The 22,031-nt window shown below is 35.6% G+C and overlaps 1 protein-coding gene across 2 annotated transcripts in view; it reads left to right on the top strand.

Annotated features, from left to right (window-relative positions):
- Nucleotides 1-19,492, top strand: part of LOC127864276 (uncharacterized) — a 213,295-nt gene extending 193,803 nt beyond the window's left edge. For both annotated transcript variants that reach the window (XR_008041670.1, XM_052403946.1), the window contains 7 exons: nt 323-2,789; nt 3,544-3,617; nt 5,464-5,607; nt 6,116-6,185; nt 7,972-8,035; nt 10,278-10,399; nt 15,025-19,492. The gene's annotated coding sequence lies outside the window, so the exon portion shown is untranslated. The remainder of the gene's footprint in view (nt 1-322; nt 2,790-3,543; nt 3,618-5,463; nt 5,608-6,115; nt 6,186-7,971; nt 8,036-10,277; nt 10,400-15,024) is intronic.
- The last annotated feature ends 2,539 nt before the right edge of the window (nt 19,493-22,031 follow it).

Genomic DNA, 22,031 nt, shown 5'->3' with positions numbered 1-22,031 from the left:
CACACAACTAAAGGTGTACAATCTCACATTCTAAATTGCTCAAGTTATGCCTGTTTTTGATTTACAAAAAATAAATACACAACACATGTATAACACCTTGCTACAAAACCAAAAATTCCAATTTCAAGTTGGTGCGTGTAAAAATTGATACTACGTTATTCTGAGTTCTAATTGGTGAAAAATTAATTGCAATATTCTAAATATCAATTATAGGCACAATGTTTGGCATTTAAAAAACAGGTCTGTAAAGTAAGGTGTTGCAAGGCTTATTCATGTGTCCCTAAACAATCTGGTTTTAGTTTACTTTCCATTTCCTTTTCAGTGAACTTTACTAGCAAACATGACTAACGTCATTGAAGTGAAAGTCGATGACAACCCCCTTCTTGCACAAATACTACAACTCGCTTAAGAAATTCAGCACAACGATGTCTTGCGTCAGACTACCAAGCCTCCTATCAATGTCTCCTCCCATGTTGGCTTCAGCAACACTTCCAACAGCAGAGCCTTGGTGAGTTCGACTTCCGTCTCAGCATCGATGTCGCTTAGCAACAATTGGATGATGGGCGTCGACAAATTAGGCCGGACAAGTTGCTCAAACTGAAATGATCTGATCCAACAGGTAGAGCAGGCATTGCGTGACACGTCCGTTAGTGTGACTGACCTCAATATGTTGTTCTTGAATAATGTGAACCTTAGGCCTGGAGAGCAGTATGCGATTGACGCCATTCAACAACAGTTGTTGTTGGCAATTCTCGGGTTTGGGGTGGCGACTTCGGCGTCAGGACTCGCTCCATTTCTGTCCATGGCCCAGTCGCAACAGCAGCAGCAACTGCAGCAGCAACAAGAAAAATAAGTAGTATCTTAGGGGTGTTCTGGGATATGGGGCTTTATGTATGTGCTTAAATTGTCATCCCAGATTAGCTTGTGCAGACTACACCTACATAAAGTCCTATTAAAGTGTCATCCCAGAATAGCCAGTGCAGACTTCACATACATCAAGTCCTATTAAATTGTCACCCCAGATTAGCCTGTGCAGACTGCACACACATTCAGTCCTATTAAAGTGTCATCCCAGATTAGCCTGTGCAGACTGCACATGCATAATGTCCTATTAAAGTGTCATCCCAGATTAGCCTGTGCAGACTGCACATACATCAAGTCCTATTAAAGTGTCATCCCTGATTAGCCTGTGCAGACTGCACATACATTAAGTCCTATTAAAGTGTCATCCCAGATTAGCCTGTGCAGACTGCACATACATTCAGTCCTATTAAAGTGTCATCCCAGATTAGCCTGTGCAAACTGCACATACATTACGACCTATTAAAGTGTCATCCCAGATTAGCCTGTGCAGACTGCACATACATTAAGTCCTATTAAAGTGTCATCCCAGAATATCCTGTGCAGACTGCACATACATTCAGTCCTATTAAAGTGTCATCCCAGATTAGCCTGTGCAGACTGCAAATGCATAATGTCCTATTAAAGTGTCATCCCAGATTAGCCTGTGCAGACTGCACATACATCAAGTCCTATTAAAGTGTCATCCCTGATTAGCCTGTGCAGACTGCACATACATTCAGTCCTATTAAAGTGTCATCCCAGATTAGCCTGTGCAGACTGCACATACATTCAGTCCTATTAAAGTGTCATCCCAGATTAGCCTGTGCAAACTGCACATACATTACGACCTATTAAAGTGTCATCCCAGATTAGCCTGTGCAGACTGCACATACATTAAGTCCTATTAAAGTGTCATCCCAGAATATCCTGTGCAGACTGCACATACATTAAGTCCTATTAAAGTGTCATCTCAGATTAGCCTGTGCAGACTGCACATACATTAAGTCCTATTAAAGTGTCATCCCAGAATATCCTGTGCAGACTGCACATACATCAAGCCCTATTAAAGTGTCATTCCAGATTAGCCTGTGCAGACTGCACATACATTGAGTCCTATATAAGTGTCATCCCAGATTAGCCTGTGCAGACTGCACATACATTCAGTCCTATTAAAGTGTCATCCCAGATTAGCCTGTGCAAACTGCACATACATTAAGTCCTATTAAAGTGTCATCCCTGATTAGCCTGTGCAGACTGCACATATATTAAGTCCTATTAAAGTGTCATCCCAGATTAGCCTGTGCAGACTGCACATACATTAAGCCCTATTAAAGTGTCATCCCAGATTAGCCTGTGCAGCCTGCGCATACATTAAGTCCTATTTATCTGAGAATGAGGCTCATATAGTTCACTTAACGTCAGTCCTTTTTCTGGCTGATTAAGGAAAAGTTCCTAGCATAAAATGTGAATTCTTTGATTTTAAATTTATCAAACTTGGTAAATAAATAGCAAATAAAAGTTAATCTGATATCAGTTTTAATCATAGGTCAGGGCATAGTTGTGCCCATTTTTCTGCTGAAATTTAGCCCTTGAACAACAGTTTCTGCTTGCAATAAATAAATCCACTTTAATTATTAAATTCTATTAAATTTAAGTAAAACAATTATTTAATGCCTTCAGCACATTATAAAATTATTATCTTCATTTATTTTCAATGTTTATTTTAATTGCCAAATTTTGTTTAAGAGCTAGTTCCTAGCAATCATAGGTCGGTACCCTGCTGAAAAACATGATCTCTGGTCAGCTGGGCCCAGATGCCCAGCAACACTTCCTAGCCCAGGACCTTGGGGCAAATGCTCAACATGTCCTATCTGCATGGTGAAGCCAGTCTAATTCTTGGGCTCCAAACTCTCCTGCTGTGGGGCCGAGATTACCTCATCCATAAGGTACATTGGTACTGTCATTTACTATGTATAATGTTCAGTTTTTATGCCCCCGGTAGGGTGGCATATAGCAATTGAACTGTCCGTCAGTCAGTCTGTCCGTCCGTCCGAAAACTTTAACATTGGCCATAACTTTTGCAATATTGAAGCTAGCAATTTGATATTTGACATGCATGTGTATCTCATGAAGCTGCACATTTTGAGTGGTGAAAGGTCAAGGTCATTCTATAAGGTCAAAAGTAAAAAAATACAATCCAAGGGAAGAAATAAGCTTTAAAAGGGAGATAATTTCTAAACCTGCCGAATGATATATTGAAATTTTATTTCAAAGCAGCACAATAGGGGGCATTGTGTTTCTGACGAACACATCTCTTGTTTACTTCAAATTTCAATTAAAATAGTTTGTGCGTTTTATATATTAATAAATCTCTATCATGGCTGCTAACTTAATAAAATCATTATGTTACCAATTTGTCTTGCTGTTGAAGTGCACTTAATAAATATTGGTTTCAGATGGATGAAAAATGTTTGCTTCTAGTGTACAGTATATAGTAGTCTATGTTTGTATGTTTGTATGAAGTGTTTTGTGTATATATAATTTGTATCAAGAGTTTTCAAACATAATGTATTTCTTTTTTTACTCAAACAAACTTGATTTACATCCAATGTAATTGATGACATTCCAGAATGCATTGAATTATTTGGTTTACAGGGACACATTTCTAGGATGCACTAAGGTCCTTTTATCTGTTCACAGAGGGCTTATACTCAGAAGTTCAGGCCCAGAGAACGGTGTTCCCCAACTACAACACAACCAGTACGTCTCAATAGGTAAGTCCTCTTCCCATCGCAAAAGAGGTCACTGTGGCATTGCCTAATACTTTAGATGGAATCAAGTTTTAACAAATAAGGTTAAACCCTATGCAAACTGAGGTTTCTGCTCTTCAATTAATTTACCAGTTTATCTTAACTAAGTTTAAGGGTTCAGTCACAAACTATTGTATTGTATATAGACATGTGAAGAAAATGCATAAGGTTCAAGCTTGACCCTCAAATTTGTATTTAAAATTGAACATCTTTAGCTACCATTTGAATTGTTTTCAATTATGGAACATTTAGATTGATTTAGAGCATAATCAATTCCATATGTTTTTTAAGTAGCTGAAAATAAAAAAAAACTTAAATGTAAAGATTTTGCTCTAAAGCAATTTAAATGTTCTATACTTGAAAACAAGGCAAATTCATCATTTGTTTTTAATTTCATTCACGAGATACAAAATTATGTCTTTTTTATGCCAACCTCAGCATTGTTGGGTTACTTTTGTCTATGGCAAAGTGAATTTAATGTTTACACCAAGACATTAATCAAAAATTAAAACAGAAATAACAAGGCGTTAAAAGGATTAGATATAACAGATTATGTTCACTTTGTGTTGTAATTATCAGAGTAATAGAAGCTTTAAAAACAGATATGAGCCTTGCGCTGGGAAACGGGTTGAATGCGTAAAGTGTTTGACTCCAATCAGGGACACCACTTACAAATTGGATTTGGCTAAGAACATATTTCTTTAAAACAAAAATTCTATAAAAGTGGAAAGTTTTATCCCTGATTGGCCTGGTTATTCCTGAAGGTTCATGTATAATAGAACAACCAGCAGCAGCTGCATGTTGGCTGTTGGGCAGTTGGCATCCACTATTACATCTGCTCTCTATTTCAAGGCAATTTAAGTTGATTCTTTATGAAAGTTGTCAATAATGTTTGTGGGCAGAATTTTGTGTACAAGTTTAGTAACAAGCCAGATTCTCTGTACTTGTTTAATGAAGAAAAAATGACCAGTAAACATGTGTGCCAATGTACTCACGATCAATGTAAACCAGTCTTCTAACTGGGTGCATTTTGTTGGCATTCTCGTTCTTAATTTATTTTTGTGTATGAACTGCCTAAAAAAATGCGACTTGTCTGAGCATAAATACCATCAGAATTTATGCAATCGGCATAATTTTCCTGACAGTTTATACAGTTTTAAGTGTGCTGTCACATTGCAAAACCGTGTTATATTGTCTTGAATAGTTTATGGCCTGTGTGGATGCTATATTTTTAAATCTTTTTCTATAAATAAGGAATGTAGTTGACACTTGTTTATAGTTTCATTCCATTGTTCCACAAAAAGTTGTAACTCTGTTGCTCTGGTATCTTCAACACCATTGAGTAATTAAATGCTAATTAAATTGAATGCGTTTTAATTCCCTTTTATTACTGTTAAATTTGAGTTACAATGCTATGAGGTTAAATTTCATTTACACTTGGATGTATTATGAATATTGCTGGGCCAAGTGTGAGGTTGAGCGATCCAAAACCCGTTTAAACCCCCAATGCTTTGCATTGACCGTTTCAAGGCGGTGACCCCAGCTTTATTCTTATTTGTGTTTATGTTGTTTTGTATTGTGCTGTTTTGTACTGTTTGGGCAATCGGTTACTTGCCTTAAATAAAGGACCTACTAATTGTTTATAATAATAATTCAATACTGCTCCAGCAGCTGGAGTTTCACTCCTTTATACTGTGTCTAATGTAATGTCAAATGGTAACTTGTTGTCAAGGTTGGACCTTGCAGTAAATATAAGAATGACCTTCTGATGATGCAACTAGATATTCACTTCGTTGATATTTGATTTCAGAGGACACCCTTCCTGAAAACCTCGCTGGGTGCGACTGCGCCATATGTGACCCTTCAGTGAAATGAGATTCCAGGCGGAATGTCAAACCGGTACTACTCCGGTCTCCAGCAATAGCCTCAGCCTTGGACGCAGTTTTTGGAGAGGGTATATTGGAGTCAATTTTCTTTAAGTTGTTTAGTCAAAGCAGCATTTTTTGCATATATTATAAAAAGATTTGTATCAAATCTAAATTTCTCAAAGGATTAAATTGGAACTTAAATTGTGTTAAACCGTTGAACAGTAAGTGATAAGTGGTGATTTTGTTGCATGCAAAGCCCCATCGTTTCATTGGCCAAGTCACTCTTTTACCCGGTATTATTTTACTTTCAGTATCTCACTATAATGGGAAATCAGAAGATATGAAACTTATATTCTAATCAGGGTTTTAACTAACATTTTGCCCACAGTTGCGTTGTAACCTATATGCAATTCTCGGTTATAACTAACATTGTGTGATTGTGTCCACAGTTTTCGCAAAGTTGTTTGAATAGTAGTGTCTAAAAACAAATAAAGCATAGTCACTTGCATCCCTTGTAATCAATCATGTTCATGAAGGAGCCATTGTGAAATATTATGTTGCATTTTGACAAATTGCCAAGCATATGTCTTTTAGCTTATCGTGTTAAGTGTTTGGCAGTACCAAGCCTAGTCGACGCAGCAGCAAAAACAACAGTAGCAGTCTAGTAAGCTGTCTTACATGTTTGAGCTACCTAGTTGTAGCAGTTTTCAGCAACGTTGTCACAATATGGATTGTTTTAATAAAACCTTATGGAGTTATAGAGCATAATTACTGATTCTCGTGTAAGATCGTACTTTTATAACGTACTTTCATCAACAACACTGATGCATATGCATGACAGCTAATACAAGTATAAATGCACAAACTAAAGTATGAATTTCTTTATAATTTAATTTATTCGCAAACATTAGTTTCAAAACATATTTAAGCATATCAATATTTGTATGCCCCCCTTCGAAGAAGAGGGGGTATATTGCTTTGCACATGTCAGTCGGTCTGTCGGTCGGTCCGTCCACCAGGTGGTTTCCGGATGATAACTCAAGAACGCTTGGGCCTAGGATCATGAAACTTCACAGGTAGATTAATCATGACTCGCAGATGACGCCTATTGATTTTGAGGTCACTAGGTCAAAGGTCAAGGTCACGGTGACCCGGAATAGTAAAATGGTTTCCAGATGATAACTCAAGAACTCATATGCCTAGGATCATGAAACTTGATAGGTAGATTGATCATGACTCGCAGATGACCCCTATTGATTTTGAGGTCACTAGGTCAACGGTTAAGGTCACGGTGACCCGAAATAGTAAAATGGTTTCCGGATGATAACTCAAGAAGAATACGCCTAAGATCATGAAACTTCATAGGTAGATTGATCATGACTCGCAGATGACCCCTTTTGATTTTGAGGTCACTAGGTCAAAGGTCAAGGTCACGGTGACCCGAAATAGTAAAATGGTTTCCGGATAATAACTCAAGAACGCATATGCCTAGGATCATGAAGCTCCATAGGTAGATTGATCATGACTCGCAGATGACCCCTATTGATTTTGAGGTCACTAGGTCAAAGGTCAAGGTCACGGTGACACAAAATAGTAAAATGGTTTTTGGATGATAACTCAAGAACGCATACGCCTAGGATCATGAAACTTCATAGGTAGATTGATCATGACTCGCAGATGACCCCTTTCGATTTTGAGGTCACAAGGTCAAAGGTCAAGGTCACGGTGACCCGAAATAGTTATATGCTTTCCAGATGATAACACGAGAACGCTTACGCCTAGGATCATGAAACTTCATAGGTACATTGATCATGACACGCAGATGACCCATATTGATTTTCAGGTCACTAGGTCAAAGGTCAAGGTCACGGTGACCCGAAACAGTAAAATTGTTTCCGGATGATAACTCAAGAACGCTTTTGCCTAGGATCATGACACTTCATAGGTACCTTGATCATGACTTGCAGATGACCCCTATTGATTTTCAGGTCACTAGGTCAAAGGTCAAGGTCACGGTGACCTGAAACAGTAAAATTGTTTCCGGATGATAACTCAAGAACGCTTTTGCCTAGGATCATGACACTTCATAGGTACCTTGATCATGACACGCAGATGACCCCTATTGATTTTCAGGTCACTAGGTCAAAGGTCAAGGTCACGGTGACCTGAAACAGTAAAATTGTTTCCGGATGATAACTCAAGAACGCTTTTGCCTAGGATCATGACACTTCATAGGTACCTTGATCATGACACGCAGATGACCCCTATTGATTTTCAGGTCACTAGGTCAAAGGTCAAGGTCACAGTGACAAAAAACGTATTCACACTATGGCTGCCACTACAACGGACAGCCCATATGGGGGGCATGCATGTTTTACAAACAGCCCTTGTTTACTTTGCTTTAATTTATTGTTTGATTTTTATCATGTTGCCTCTCTTTTCCTAACCAGGTCAAGGGTCACCCCACAACGTTGAGTGCCTAGCGATGAAATCATCCACCGTTACATGTAGTTGGTCAGTAAAATGAGCGTTTTTGTCTGCATATAACGTAAAAAGATTTTATCAAACAACATCTACATTTCTCACGGGATTAAATTGATACTTCAGTTGTTTGATCCCCATGAAGTCTTGCTTTGATTGGTAGATGGTCATCTTGTGACAAAGCCCTAAATTATCATTGGCCAAGTCACTTTTGCACAAGATCAAATTAATATCACTGTATCTCACCACACATGGGATTCAGAGGCTGTGTAAGTTATATTCTATTCAGGGTTAATAACTAACAAATAATGTTGCAAAAACTTGTAATCCAATCCCATGCATATTTGATGCAATAAATACGTTTAAACTAACTAACATTGTGCCCACAGTTGTGTAAAGTTGTGTGAATATTTTTGTTTAAAAGAAAGAATAAAGCATTTGCATAACTTGTAAGGAAAAATACAGTGACAAAGAACAGTAACTGTTTATAGTCTTCTTCTCTAATTTCCTCGCTTTCTTTCATTTCTTTATATTTTATTCTCTACAGCATATCTCAAACACTATATAAATAATTGATCCTTAAAATATAAATGGATGGCACAGGTGCCATGTTTTACAAATATTATTCTACTCTAAAACAAATGTCATACACGCAAACACATGTCGGCAGGGATTTGGTACTATTGTGATAAGCTCTTGTTTTTCTAAAAAATGCAAATGTGTGTCGAATATCAATAGGACATGGTGTTTGTTATAAATCAATTTAAAATATTAAATTAATCTACAACAGCGCACTCATTCTGACACGTTTTTTCCACCATACTTTTTGTCGGTTTGTAAGGACGCAATTAAAAAGAGTGTGTATCTGTCTTTGCATCAGACCCCTATTAGAAGTAGCGCCCTGCCTATAAAGAGACTAATCAGTACCGACCTGTGCACATGTCTTTTGCAATGAACAAGCTGTCATACTTTCACTTGTCGTATTCTCAGATGAGTCACTATATCAATGTTATCAAGGTTAATTTTTACTTTAAAAAATAACAGTGCGTAAATGTAAACCCTGTAAATTCAAGTTATTTCAAAATAAAACACAAGTAAATTACTTTTAAACTGTTCTCACGTTAGTTTTTTTTATTGTACTGAAACATAGAAAAGTGTTGCATTTGGTAAATCTTCATATATGTATAACACTTTTTCTTGAACAAGTATATTTAAACCATTTCTTGTTAACCCGCCACGTGTATTTTATGCCCCACTTTAAAGGAGAGGGGGTATATTGTTTTGCAGGATGTTTGCAGGTCTGTCGTTCGTGTGCTGGTAGACCAGTTGATTTCCTATAACTAACTTGTCAACGAATTGATATATTGGCTTCATACTTCACATGTGCATTGGTCTTGGACAGTAGATGACCTCTATTGAAATTGGGGTCACTTGTTCAAAGGTCAAGGTCACTGTCAAAATAATTGTGAAAATGATCTGATCAATAACTCGTCAGCAAATTGACCAATAGGCTTGTTACTTCACATATGCATTTGCCTAGGACAGTAGATGACCACTATCGAAAATGGGGTCACTAGGTCAAAGATCAATGTCACAATACATGTGAAAATCCTTTCCGATCAATCAATCGTCAACAAATTGACCTAGTGGCTCGATACATCAGATGTACATTGACCATGGACGGTAAATGTGCCCTATTGAAATTGGGGTCACTAGGTTAAAGGTCAAAGTCACTGTCACAATAAGTGCGAGAATCGTTTCCAATTAATAACAAATTTACCAATTGACTTGAGACCTCACATGTTCATCAGTCTTAGACAGTAGATGATGTCTATTGAAATTTGAGTCACTAGTTCAAAGGTCAAGGTCACTGTGACATTAAGTGTTAAATTGGTATCAATTTGATATGTCATCAAAGGATTGAGTGATGGGTGTCAAGGCTCTGTTTTAGGAGGCATCTGTCTGAGACCGCAGAGCTCTTGTTTTTATTTAAACATTCTTTAAATAAAGTTTGGTGATAAACCAAAATGAACTAATGTTCTCTCTCTCTATTGATTTTAGCTTCAATGCATTGAATGCATTCACAGTTTCAACAAGCTTTACAACTCTAGAACATCGTGGGCACAAGGTGGGCTTTAGTTAAATCTTTTGACATTACCTTTTTGATATGATAGGTCGAGGCACTGACAAGCGTTTTGTCGGGTTGAAATCAGTTGAAAACACTAGTATTGCCTTGAATTTGTTTTGTTTGAGGCATGATTTACTTTTATTCCAGAAAACCTGGGTAGCAGAGCAATGAGTATGTCCCAGGAGCATTTGCAGTCATCGTCTCCAGATTATGAGATTCCCATGCTCCACAACCCTCAGTCTATGAACATCATGCAGAGCGAACCTAGGGTTAGTATTCCTTTTTCATGGCCTCACTTTCAGAGATTGGTGGGTGCATGTAGATTTACCCTTGTGTGTCAATACATCCTTCAATCCAGCTGTGGGTTTTTTGGTCGTGTGTTATCTAAAAAAGTATTGCTCCTAATGTGATAAAACCAGACATATTTACAATCATGTGAACTTGCCTTCTTGTTTATTATACCCCCACAAACGAAGTTTAGCAGGTATTTGAGATGAGCTAGTCTGTCGGTCGGTCGGTCTGTCGGTAGGTCTGTATTAAGTGTCCGCTTCTAATTCAAGTTGTTTTCATCCGATCTTCACCAAACTTGGTCAGATGATGTCTAGGTCTAGTTCGAATATGGGTCATGCCGGGTCAAAACTAGGTCACGGGGACACTTGGTGCGTTATAAAAATTGAGCATGATGTCTAGTACGTTTTAAAAATTGAGCATGGTGTCCACTCTCTTATTCAATTAGTTTTCTTTTTTTTTATTTCATTTTTAGCTCGATTATTATATATGAAATATATATAGTGGAGCTATCCTACTCAACCCGGCGTTTCCGTTGGCGTGCAAATGTTAACGTTTTCGTACTACCCCAATTATTTTAATTGTCCCTTGACATATTGCTTTTATAATTTGCATACTTGTTAACCAACATGACCCCAACCTATAAACAAGAGCAGACAACTGTATCAAGCATTTTGACAGAATTATGTCCCCTTTTATACTTAGAATATGCATTATTGATAAATCTATGTTAAAGTTTGCATACTACCCCAACTACTTCCTGTGTCCCTTGACATATTGCTTTCATATTTTGCATACTTGTTTACCAACATGACCCCAACCTATTAACAAGAGCAGACAACTGTATCAAGCATTTTGACAGAATTATGGCCCCTTTTATACTTAGATAATTGAACATTTTGCTTAAATTGCCATAGCTACTTTATTTATGATCAGATTTTATTAATACTTTGACAAAACAACACTTACCTGAATACCACAATGGATTCCACCCAAACAAAACTCCACGCCCCAACCAAGAATCCCTGCCTCCACCCCCCCCCAAAAAAAAAAATATTTGATTTTCCTTTTTTTTACTTTTGAAAGATCATCTTATAAATGACCCCACCCCCACATTATACCCCACTCTCAACTAAGGGTATCACGTTTACAGATTTTTCAAAACGTTTAAACGAAATTAAATAAACGAAACGTTACTGTTTAAACGGTATCCCTATGTCCGTTTTAAAAGCATCAGTGCCTTTGCATCTCCAAACTGAAAGTAGCAATTATTTCCGGAAGTCATATTTAGTGCATATCCCATTCGCGCAATGACGTCATATTAAAACCAACTGTTCTCGTCGTTGTCGAACCATTGGGTTACACTTTGTCTACTTACATGCCGTAATATTTTGTAACAAAGACGAATTAATATCGAACCAACATTCCTTAAATAAGAGTAAACCTGTTTTAAAATTGTCAATGTTTTACTTAACACGATGTACATCAAAAGATGCATAATTCAATTAAGGTAAAAATATTCCTAGACGGAGATTGTTCGCCATATCTCTTGAAATGAATGCCGATGAAGAAACGTCGGAAAAATTTCCTCGTGCACTTTGTGCCGACGCGCGTCGAATGGTCAAGACGATTCCGGTCATGCTCATGCAACAAAAGGCTGGAATTTTGTGATGACGCGCGTTAAAAATTCAAGACGTCTAGTCCGTACATAGTGTATTGTTATGTTTATGGTATTGTGAATAAGGGGCATGTGGTGCACGTGATACAAATAGTTTTTAATACGAGTCTTTTTCAGCAGCTGTTAACAAGCTTTGCAACGTCGTAACGTAATGAACTAAACTGATTTATATTGATATTGACTGTCGTTTAAACGTTTACAGTTTTTGTAAACGTTTTTGACCAAAACACGAAACGCGACCGTTTAAACGTGATACCCTTACTCTCAACCCCCCTACCCCAGCGAAAATTTTGTTTTTCCTTTTTTTTTTATTTTTGAAAGATCGTCTTATAAATTATTGAATAATTATGAACAATTTCCCCATGATGGCTTACGTATACTGTCAAGCACTTGAATAGTCGAGCGCGCTGTTCTCTGACAGCTCTTGTTTATTTCCTTCGTAAACATAATACATCTAGCATATAACATAATACATAATATGTCAAATATACACACAATAAGTATGTTTGTTTCACAATGTATTACTATATAATGGTACATAGCATTTTTGAAGACTATGATTGTTGTAGATAAAGCATGTGTATTTTGCCTATTATATATTACTAGAAATACATACATTGAGCAAAATGTTTCACAAAGTTTTTTATATTACTTGTGATACATAGCATCTATGAAAACAATAGTTGGTGTGAAATGAATATGTTTGAAATAGTTTCAAACAATATTTAAAAGTTTGCAAAAATGGTGTACACAGGTCAATAAAGGTTATAATACAAATATACAAAAAAGAAAGAAAAAAGGGGTGTTTGTTGCTTTAAGTAAGGTAGGTGTTCTTATGTAAGTGAGTATGTGTAAAGATGTTTTTAGGGCAGGTGTATAAATTGGGCATAACAAGTGCCCAGCGAGTATTAAATATATGTAGTTTGTTTTGTGTTGTTGGGATTAATTCCTGGAGTTAAATTCTAGTATTAAAAAATAGTATAAAAGTTTCTACTAGTGGTGTTGTTTTCTCCTGTTTGCATTTAAAGATAAAATATTTAGCCAACAATATTATGAAGTTAATGACATGTGAATTGGGTCAAATTACAAAATGATAAAGTCGCATAATTTAGCTCCAAGTTTTCTAACCTTTCTAACTTGTCGTAAATAAAGTTTTTTATATCCATCCAAAACTTTTGAATAGGATGACAATCCCAGATTAAGTGAAAATTCGTTTCTGTGTGCATATTATAATGCTGATGGAACGAGATTGCATTTATGGAGGAAAGAATTGTTTGGTAAAATGTGCATGAGGTATTTATATTGGAAGTTTCTAAGTTTGGTGTCAATAGTTAATTTGATTGGTTGGTTGAAGATGGTTCTTTGGTTAATGTTTTGATTATTCAGAGTTTCTTTCCATTTATTAAATTGTTTGAATACTTCTGGTTTTTGTTTTAGTATAAGTGCTTTATATACCATTTTGCAAGCTTTTGTATTTTCTGTTATATTGTAAATTTTCGTATTTCGTAAAAATCTGAAAAATGACCATTATTTGTAACGCGTGATGTTGCATCTTTATAAAATAGCATTACCCACTGTAAGGTGTGCTCACAAAATCCGAAATGGCGAGGCATTTAAACATAAACCCATGATCCATACTGTCGAGGCTTTATTATATCGGAAAAAATAGGAGACCGTTTTCGTTACTTTCATACATTAGTTCAATAATTTCATGCAAAAGTCTTTCATTTTCGCCATTATATCTTCCTTTGATAAATCCTGTTTGATTTACACTGGTTATATTATTTAAATGAGGTTTTATACGATTGGCAATGGATTTTGTAGCTATTTTGTAATCAACGTTAAGAAGCGAGATGGGCCTCCAGTTATCGATCAAAAGGGTGTCCTTTCCGGTCTTAGGTAGTAAAGTAATTATGCTTTGTTTTTGCAATTCTGTTAGAAAAAATCTGTTAAAATCTGTTAGATTTATCTTCACCAATAATGGTGTCTAAAGAATAGTTAAGAGAATTAATGACATATTGCTTAATATAATTCCAAAATATTTTGTAAAATTCTGCAGATATGCCATCTGATCCTGGACTTTTATTGTTTTTCATGTCTAGCAGTGCTTTAGCGCATTCATACTCTGATAGGTATCTTTATTCATTTTGCGTTTGTTCTGGGTTTATTTTATTGCAGATATTGGTATGGAAACGTTCATGATGTTTATATCTATATTGTTGTCTTTTTTATAAAGATTTTCATAAAATTTGGCAGTGTTTTAATATTTCGTTTTGATCACATATTACGGCATTATTATTAGTTTTTAGTTGTTCAAGTAGTTTTCATCAGAGCTTCACCAAACTTTGTCAGAAGTTGTAGCTATATGATGTTTAGTTCAAGTTCGAACATGGGCCTTGCCGGGTCAAAAACTAGGTCACGGGGTCACTAAGTGCGTTTTAAACATTGAGCATGGTGTGCGCTTTTTTTGTGAAGACAACATGCAAAATAACCTGTGTCAATGCAGCATGTGGGGTATTTGTCACGTCCGTGACAAAGCTCTAGTATTGGTTCATTTATTTTATAGTAGAGAAGTTTTCAGTCAAAAGTAAAATGTGGTTGCATCGGTTGCCTTTTGCCTACCTCACACATACATCTCAGTAAAACTCTTCTCCAGCACGTTTTATTTGCTTTGGCTAGTTGGCCCTTTCTTATTGTTATAAATGATAAGGTGATATTTTTCCAATGGAAGAAATGCATGTTTCTCGAATATCAACCCATATTTCCTGATTGATGATGAGATTTATAGTTAGTTGGTAATAAAGTGGTTATGATTAACTTTAAATGTAACTCAATGTATAAAAGTGCTATTCTTGTTCTTGTTTATCATCCGTAACACACATACAATGAACAACTGACATTAACTGTTATGAATCTTTCTTTTTTCAGACGTCCCTTGACGAAATCAAACCGGCAAATCAGAAGGACAGCCTGTTGCTACCGTCGTTATCATATTAACCCCATACCGAAGAAGCTCAGAGATATAAATGCTGTTTAAGATGTGCTAGTCTCTGCATACCCCATGTCTGGTGTGAACATGTACAATTGAAGGTCTCTACATACCCCATGTCTGGTGTGAACATGTACAATTGAAGGTCTCTGCATACTCCATGTCTGGTGTGAACATGTACAATTGAAGGTCTCTACATACCCCATGTCTGGTGTGAACATGTACAATTGAATGTCTCTCTATATACCTCATGTCTGGTGTGAACATGTACAATTGAAGGTCTCTACATACCACATGTCTGGTGTGAACATGTACAATTAAAGGTCTCTACGTACCCCATGTCCGGTGTGAACATGTACAATTGAAGGTCTCTACATACCCCATGTCTGGTGTGAACATGTACAATTGAAGGTCTCTACATACCCCATGTCTGGTGTGAGCATGTACAATTGAAGGTATGTACATACCCCGTGTCCGGTGTGAACATGTACAATTGAAGGTCTCATTTTTGAAATTGGGACAGGTGGAAAATTAATGAATTGATGCAGACAGAAGTCGCATAATGACAAATCACAACAAAAAGTGGAAATCCAGACAGTCTTGTGGCCAGCCATGTTCTTATGTGACCATCCAAGTTGTGTTCAAAGAAAACAATAGTTCATGTTTTATTGGAACTATGATGCTGATAGTCATTTTATGTAAAATGCTTTTATGAACTATATTTAAATACTCAGTATAATAAGATTAAGATTACGTGATAAAAGCAATAATGAACAATATAATTTTAATAGCAAAATTAGCAAATCTATCCAATTACATTGTCTGTATTATGAAATTTTATTTTGGAAATGTTAAGGAAAATATAATGTTTCTAAATATATGTCTATGAATATTGATTTTAACATTTGTCAAAGCTGTTTAAATGATGCTGGTAACTTTGACAAAATTAAAAGAAAATGTATTCTTTTCATGTAATGAGACATGCTTCAGTTTTTTTGGGCTTAACATGTAATATAAAGGTGGTAGTTACACACATTGTTTAGACAGGTGGATAATTTTAATGCTTAGGCTTTGATACTCTTAAGTGTGCCCATTGGTGTCAGGTGTTTTTGTCAAGCATCTTGTTTATTATCTTAGTATTTGAAGACAATATTGATTAGTTTTAGACAAAATCATTTAATCTTCCTTAAATTGTCTATTCGGTTTTTACTACCAGTCATTTATTAATTTGTTTGAACATGATTTAAGAATGACTTTTTTGTTGCTTAAATGCTTTATATGTTTTAAAACTGAGCATTTAAAAACGAAAATATAAGATGTGGGAATAATGTCTAAAGTTATGATAATTATTTTTTGTTTTTGTAAAGTTTATTATGCTTTATATGTTTGTGTATAGACATTTAGACGACCAGATTAACCTGACCAAGAATTCTTGATCAATGTGTATATCGGTCACTCCATTAGTCATTTGTATATAGAGCGATTGCGAAATGATTGTATTGTTAATGAAAATCATGCGTTTATTGTTGCCATTTTGATTTTCGCTGTTAACATGTATTTGTACAAACAATTTTCATCATGAACATCTTTTAGATGCCAGATAATAAAAACAAACATTGCTTGTGGGAATGCTCATTTAAAACTTTCTTAATGATACAGAACAACACATTCTGAAGAGGCAAATATCCTTTAGACAATAGGAATATCTTGTTACTAGTATATGTAATGCCTTTCACTAAATAAAGTCAAGCAACTATTGAAAGATTGGTTTAACTTTGTTTTGCATTATCTTAAGAGAAATTAATATATTCAACTTGGAAATCAGTCAATTGCAAATCAAGCGAGAGTGATGAATATTTGTACGCAAGATAGAGGGATGTTTTTGCTTGAAAAAAGTTGTATCTCTTGTTAGATAATAATGTTGTTCATCTCTCAACATTACAAGTGCATTAATAGAGCTATTAAAAATATGACACACTTAATACTCAGCCATCAGTTTGTATTGGGGTTTTGTGGAATACTTACTAAACTATTATACGTCTGTTCAATGAATTAATAGTTATGGTACAATATGATACTCATTGTTAAAAAACACGTGTAATAAAAATATAATGGCATTTATTTGAAATCATAAAATTTAGTTTTCCATACAATGCTTACAGTTTTGCAATTGCGACGATAAAGGAAATGTTCTGCTCAAAATGTCTGTTCAAGACATGTGCATATTGTAGCAATCATATTGTACTTGTATTTATATTATACATGATAAGAATTGACTTATGGCTGATGATAGCGGCAGTTTACTATTTGTGTTACAGTTTGTTCCACTCGACCATTAGACCATATTTCCTTAAATATGTGATTGTTTATAATGAACTGTAATTGAATGCATGCAACATTGTTGTTCTGTTGCTTAACAGCTGAAAATAACATAGAAAATAAAATTACATTTTGTGTTAATTTAAATGCATATCAAACAATTGTTACCATACAAGCATATTTGTATTTAACTTGATTTATACTTTAAGATGCAGTTTTTACAATAATGTGTAAATATTTTCATCTTTTCTAAATGAACATTTTGCATTCGTAAATATAGGGTTTATATAAACTTTATAGAAACTTATTAAATGCTTTATATAAATTGATTGTGTACCTCATATTGATTAAAGACTCTCTTATTTATTGCACAGTTGTGTGTGCATATGTCTGACTTGTGTCTTCATAGTCCTTAAAGTTAAATTACTGTAAATACTATTTTAATGATGTTAAAATATTTATCTAAACTATAACCAGGTTATCTGTTAAATTAAGTTTCATACATTTCCATTGTCTAGCTAAATAATTATGCCCCCCTTCGAAGAAGAGGGGGTATATTGCTTTGCACATGTCTGTCGGTCGGTCCGTCCACCAGGTGGTTTCCGGATGAAAACTCAAGAACGCTTAGGCCTAGGATCATGAAACTTCATAGGTACATTGATCATGACTCGCAGATGACCCATATTGATTTTGAGGTCACTAGATTAAAGGTCAAGGTCACCGTGACCCGAAATAGTGAAATGGTTTCCGGATGATAACTCAAGAACTCTTATGCCTAGGATCATGAAACCTCATAGGTACATTGATCATGACTTGCAGATGACCCTTATTGATTTTCAGGTCACTAGGTCAAAGGTCAAGGTCACGGTGACTCGCAATAGTAAAATAGTTTCCGGATGATAACTCAAGAACGCTTAGGCCTAGGATCATGAAACTTAATAGGTACATTGATCATGACTGGAAGATGACCCCTATTGATTTTCAGGTCACTAGGTCAAAGGTCAAGGTCACAGTGACCCGAAATCGTAAAATTGTTTCCGGATGATAACTCAAGAACGCTTATGGCTACGATCATGAAACTTCATAGGTAGATTGATCATGACTCGCAGATGACCCCTATTGATTTTCAGGTCACTAGGTCAAAGGTCTAGGTCACGGTGACCCGAAATAGTAAAATGGTTTCCGGATGATAACTCAAGAACACTTATGGCTAGGATCATGAAACTTCATAGGTACATGGATCATGACTCACAAATGATCCCTATTGATTATCAGGTCACTAGGTCAAGGTCACAGTGACAATAAACATATTCACACAATGGCTGTCACTACAACCGAGAGCCCATATGGGGGGCATGCATGTTGTACAAACAGCCCTTAAATGTTAAATTGAAGTGTTTATATTCTCGCCTACATGTAGTGTATGGTTTAGACAAAGCACATTACACAACTTATGTTGTTTTATCCATCAATACTAACCAGTGTTTAGTCCGTAGAGGTTAAAGTATACTAAACATTTCGGTTGTGCAATGCTATGCTCTCTAAATAAATCAACAGCATTTATTGATTTTCTATGTGGGCACTTAAATTCTCATGACTTTATTTGTGAATATTTCTTTGAATGTGCGGTAGGAAAAACATTGTTTGCTTGAAGGTTTAGAAACTTAATGTTGACATCTTGAACGATGGCAGAAAACATTTAACTGCAGAGTAGCTGTGAAAAGATGTATGTTTAATAATGTAAGAAAGAACGCCACGCAAGATATGTCATGCATTCGATATGCATGAAATATCTTTTTTAATTAATTTGGATCGGAATTATCTTTTAGAAATGGTATGGTTATGATGGTCTCTATGTGCAAAATGTTGTGTACAAGTTATTGCTTAAACATTGAATTTGTTATGGAAATAATATAGTTTATGTGACTCAAAGAGATATACATGTTTATGTTAGTGATGTTTTTTTGCTGATCCAAGTCTGTTCCTGCACACTATTTAAAGTAGATAACTACAAGTTATCTCATTTAAATGGGAATAGTATTGTACTGTGGAAAAGTGTTGCGAGTTCAAATAAAAATACTATGAACCATTGTATTAGTACTATATTGTCTCCCCTATTGAAACTAGGGGACACATATTGATTTTGGCCTATCCGTCCATTAGTTCGCCGTCATACTTGGGTCGACATTGGTTTACAGTCAATATCTTAAGAACTATTCTGTTAAGAGCTTTCAAATTTCACATTGTGATTGGCGTTTGCGGAGATTTAATATAGTTTGATTTTGGATTTCTCCGGTAAAGTGTCAATGTCACAGGGGTCTCTAATGTGAAAATAGTAAAAATGACTGGATTAAGACTTGAGCACACCATCGTCTTTGCATTCAGTATAAACTTGACGTAACGTTAAGGAAATCGCTTTAAGGAAATACACCACTAAGACGTTTGCACACTTTTCATCAAGGTGACAGAGACGTTATTGAGACGTCGTCATACATAATAATTTTACTAAATCATGCTGGTAAATCCTAAAATTTGATAACTTATGTGATGCAATTTGATGCTGACGAAGTCATGTCGCCAGAATAGCTGCATGCTATTGGTCAAAGCAAAATCTGCAAATGCAGAGTACTCTCTGTTGATAACACAGTATTGTTTTCAATATATCAAATAACACACATTTTAGGGAAAGACATTTATGAAAACCTATCGGTAAATGCCATTTGTCTTGTATTGTGAGACAGAACTACTTAATAGTAGAGTGCCCATGATACATGTAGAAGGAAAATCGTTTAATTATCTAACCACACATGTGTGACGTATGCAAGTCAAAATAGTCTACGGACATGTTTTCCAGTTTGCTATAAACAACACAAGGTGAATTCACTTTTCTATCGGCAAGTATTGTGCTTAGATGTTCTATTTATAAGACGCAATGAGATTTGTATACGGGTCATGCAAAAATCGATCTTATGCAATATGATCCCAATGTAGCTTCAGCCAGGCCTGCGCAATCGCACAGTCTTGTAAGAATATGAATACTGAATAAACTACTCTGGAGTTATTACCAAACCTTGCGTACCTTTTTTTAAAGCGGAAAGCGTAGCCATTGATGGGAAAGTGCGCAGGCTTGGCTTGAGCTACTCTGGCCGCATATGCCATAAGACCGATTTTCGCATGACGCGGATGATATAGTTTTATTTGAATATGGGGAAAAAACTGCGTCTCAAAGCCTAACAACTTATTTGGCATATTAAATGTAAGTATAAATAAGAAACATATTTTATCTATGCCAATTAGAATATATCTGGTGGTTACAAGGTAGAAATCGGTCTTTTTTTGCGCTTTAAAACTTAAAAATAATCGCGTTTGTCGAAATGGGCGTATACGTCTTGAAATCCTACTTACGGTTTTAAAAGCGGTACCGTTTAAAAGTAATAAATTACTTACTAACTAGGCTATGTATTTAATTTTATCTTTGTCAATTAGAATATATCCGATGATTACAAGGTATAAATCCATATTTTGTTGCGTTTTAAAACTTAAAAATAATCGCATTTGTCGAAATGGACGTATATGTCTAGAAGTCCTACTTTCGGTTTATTTTTAAAAGCGGAACCGTTTGAAAAATAATAAATTACTGGCTAAATATAGGCTATATATTTAATTTTATCTATGCCATTTACAATAAATCTGGTGTTTACAAGGTAGAAATCCGTCTTTTTTGCGTTTTAAAACTTAAAAATAATCGCGTTTGTCGAAATGGACGTATACGTCTAGAAATCCTACTTTCGGTTTTAAAAGCGGTACCGTTTGAACAATTATTAATTAATAACTTGCTAACTAGGCTTTAGATTTAATGACAATTTTGCACATTTTCAAATTGCATCTATATGTATTGATTAACAAGTATTTCATTTATGGTCAGAGGCAAAGTGTGTGGCTTTAATCAACAAACCATATGTTTTGATCACGAAGAAATACATAATAAACCATGTGAGGACACATGATGTGTTCTCACGAAGTAAAATAATAAAACAGTACTTAAACTTTTGTTTTAACTTTAAAAACATAGAACGTCTATTTTCTACCTTTATTTTTAAGTCAGGATTATTATTTTTTTAATTTCTGGTGTGGTTTTGTGGTGTTTTTTTTTGTTGTTTCTTTGGGTTTTTTTAGGGGGGGGGGGGGCAGTAGGAAACCCCACTTGTGCGGTATGGTGACAACCAACCAAACTCACATGCCGCCAAGAACGGGAATTGAACTGGATATGGACAATGTTTGATTCAATGCATTTTATTTAGTATTATTTTGATATTTTATTGACACGCGCAACGATGGACAAGTCCTGAGTATAGGAATTATCACTATATGCAGATGCTTACTTGTGACAAAAATTATTGTAACCATCCGCTTTTCTTTTATTTTAGACAAGTGACGAATGTCCTACACGACGCATAGAAGAGCCGCGTTCTGAGAAAACTGGGCTTAATGCATGTGCGTTAAGTGTCGTTCCAAATTAGCCTGTGCAGTCCGCACAGGCTAATAAGGGACGACACTTTCCGCCTAAATTGGATTTTTGCTAAGAAAAGACTTCATTTAAACGACACTTTCCGCCTAAATTGGATTT

This window comes from Dreissena polymorpha, chromosome 1 (assembly GCF_020536995.1).
Source record: "Dreissena polymorpha isolate Duluth1 chromosome 1, UMN_Dpol_1.0, whole genome shotgun sequence".
In the NCBI taxonomy this organism is placed as follows: Eukaryota; Metazoa; Mollusca; class Bivalvia; order Myida; family Dreissenidae; genus Dreissena; species Dreissena polymorpha.
Note: the sequence above shows the minus strand (reverse complement) of the source record. Positions and strands in the feature narration are given on the sequence as shown.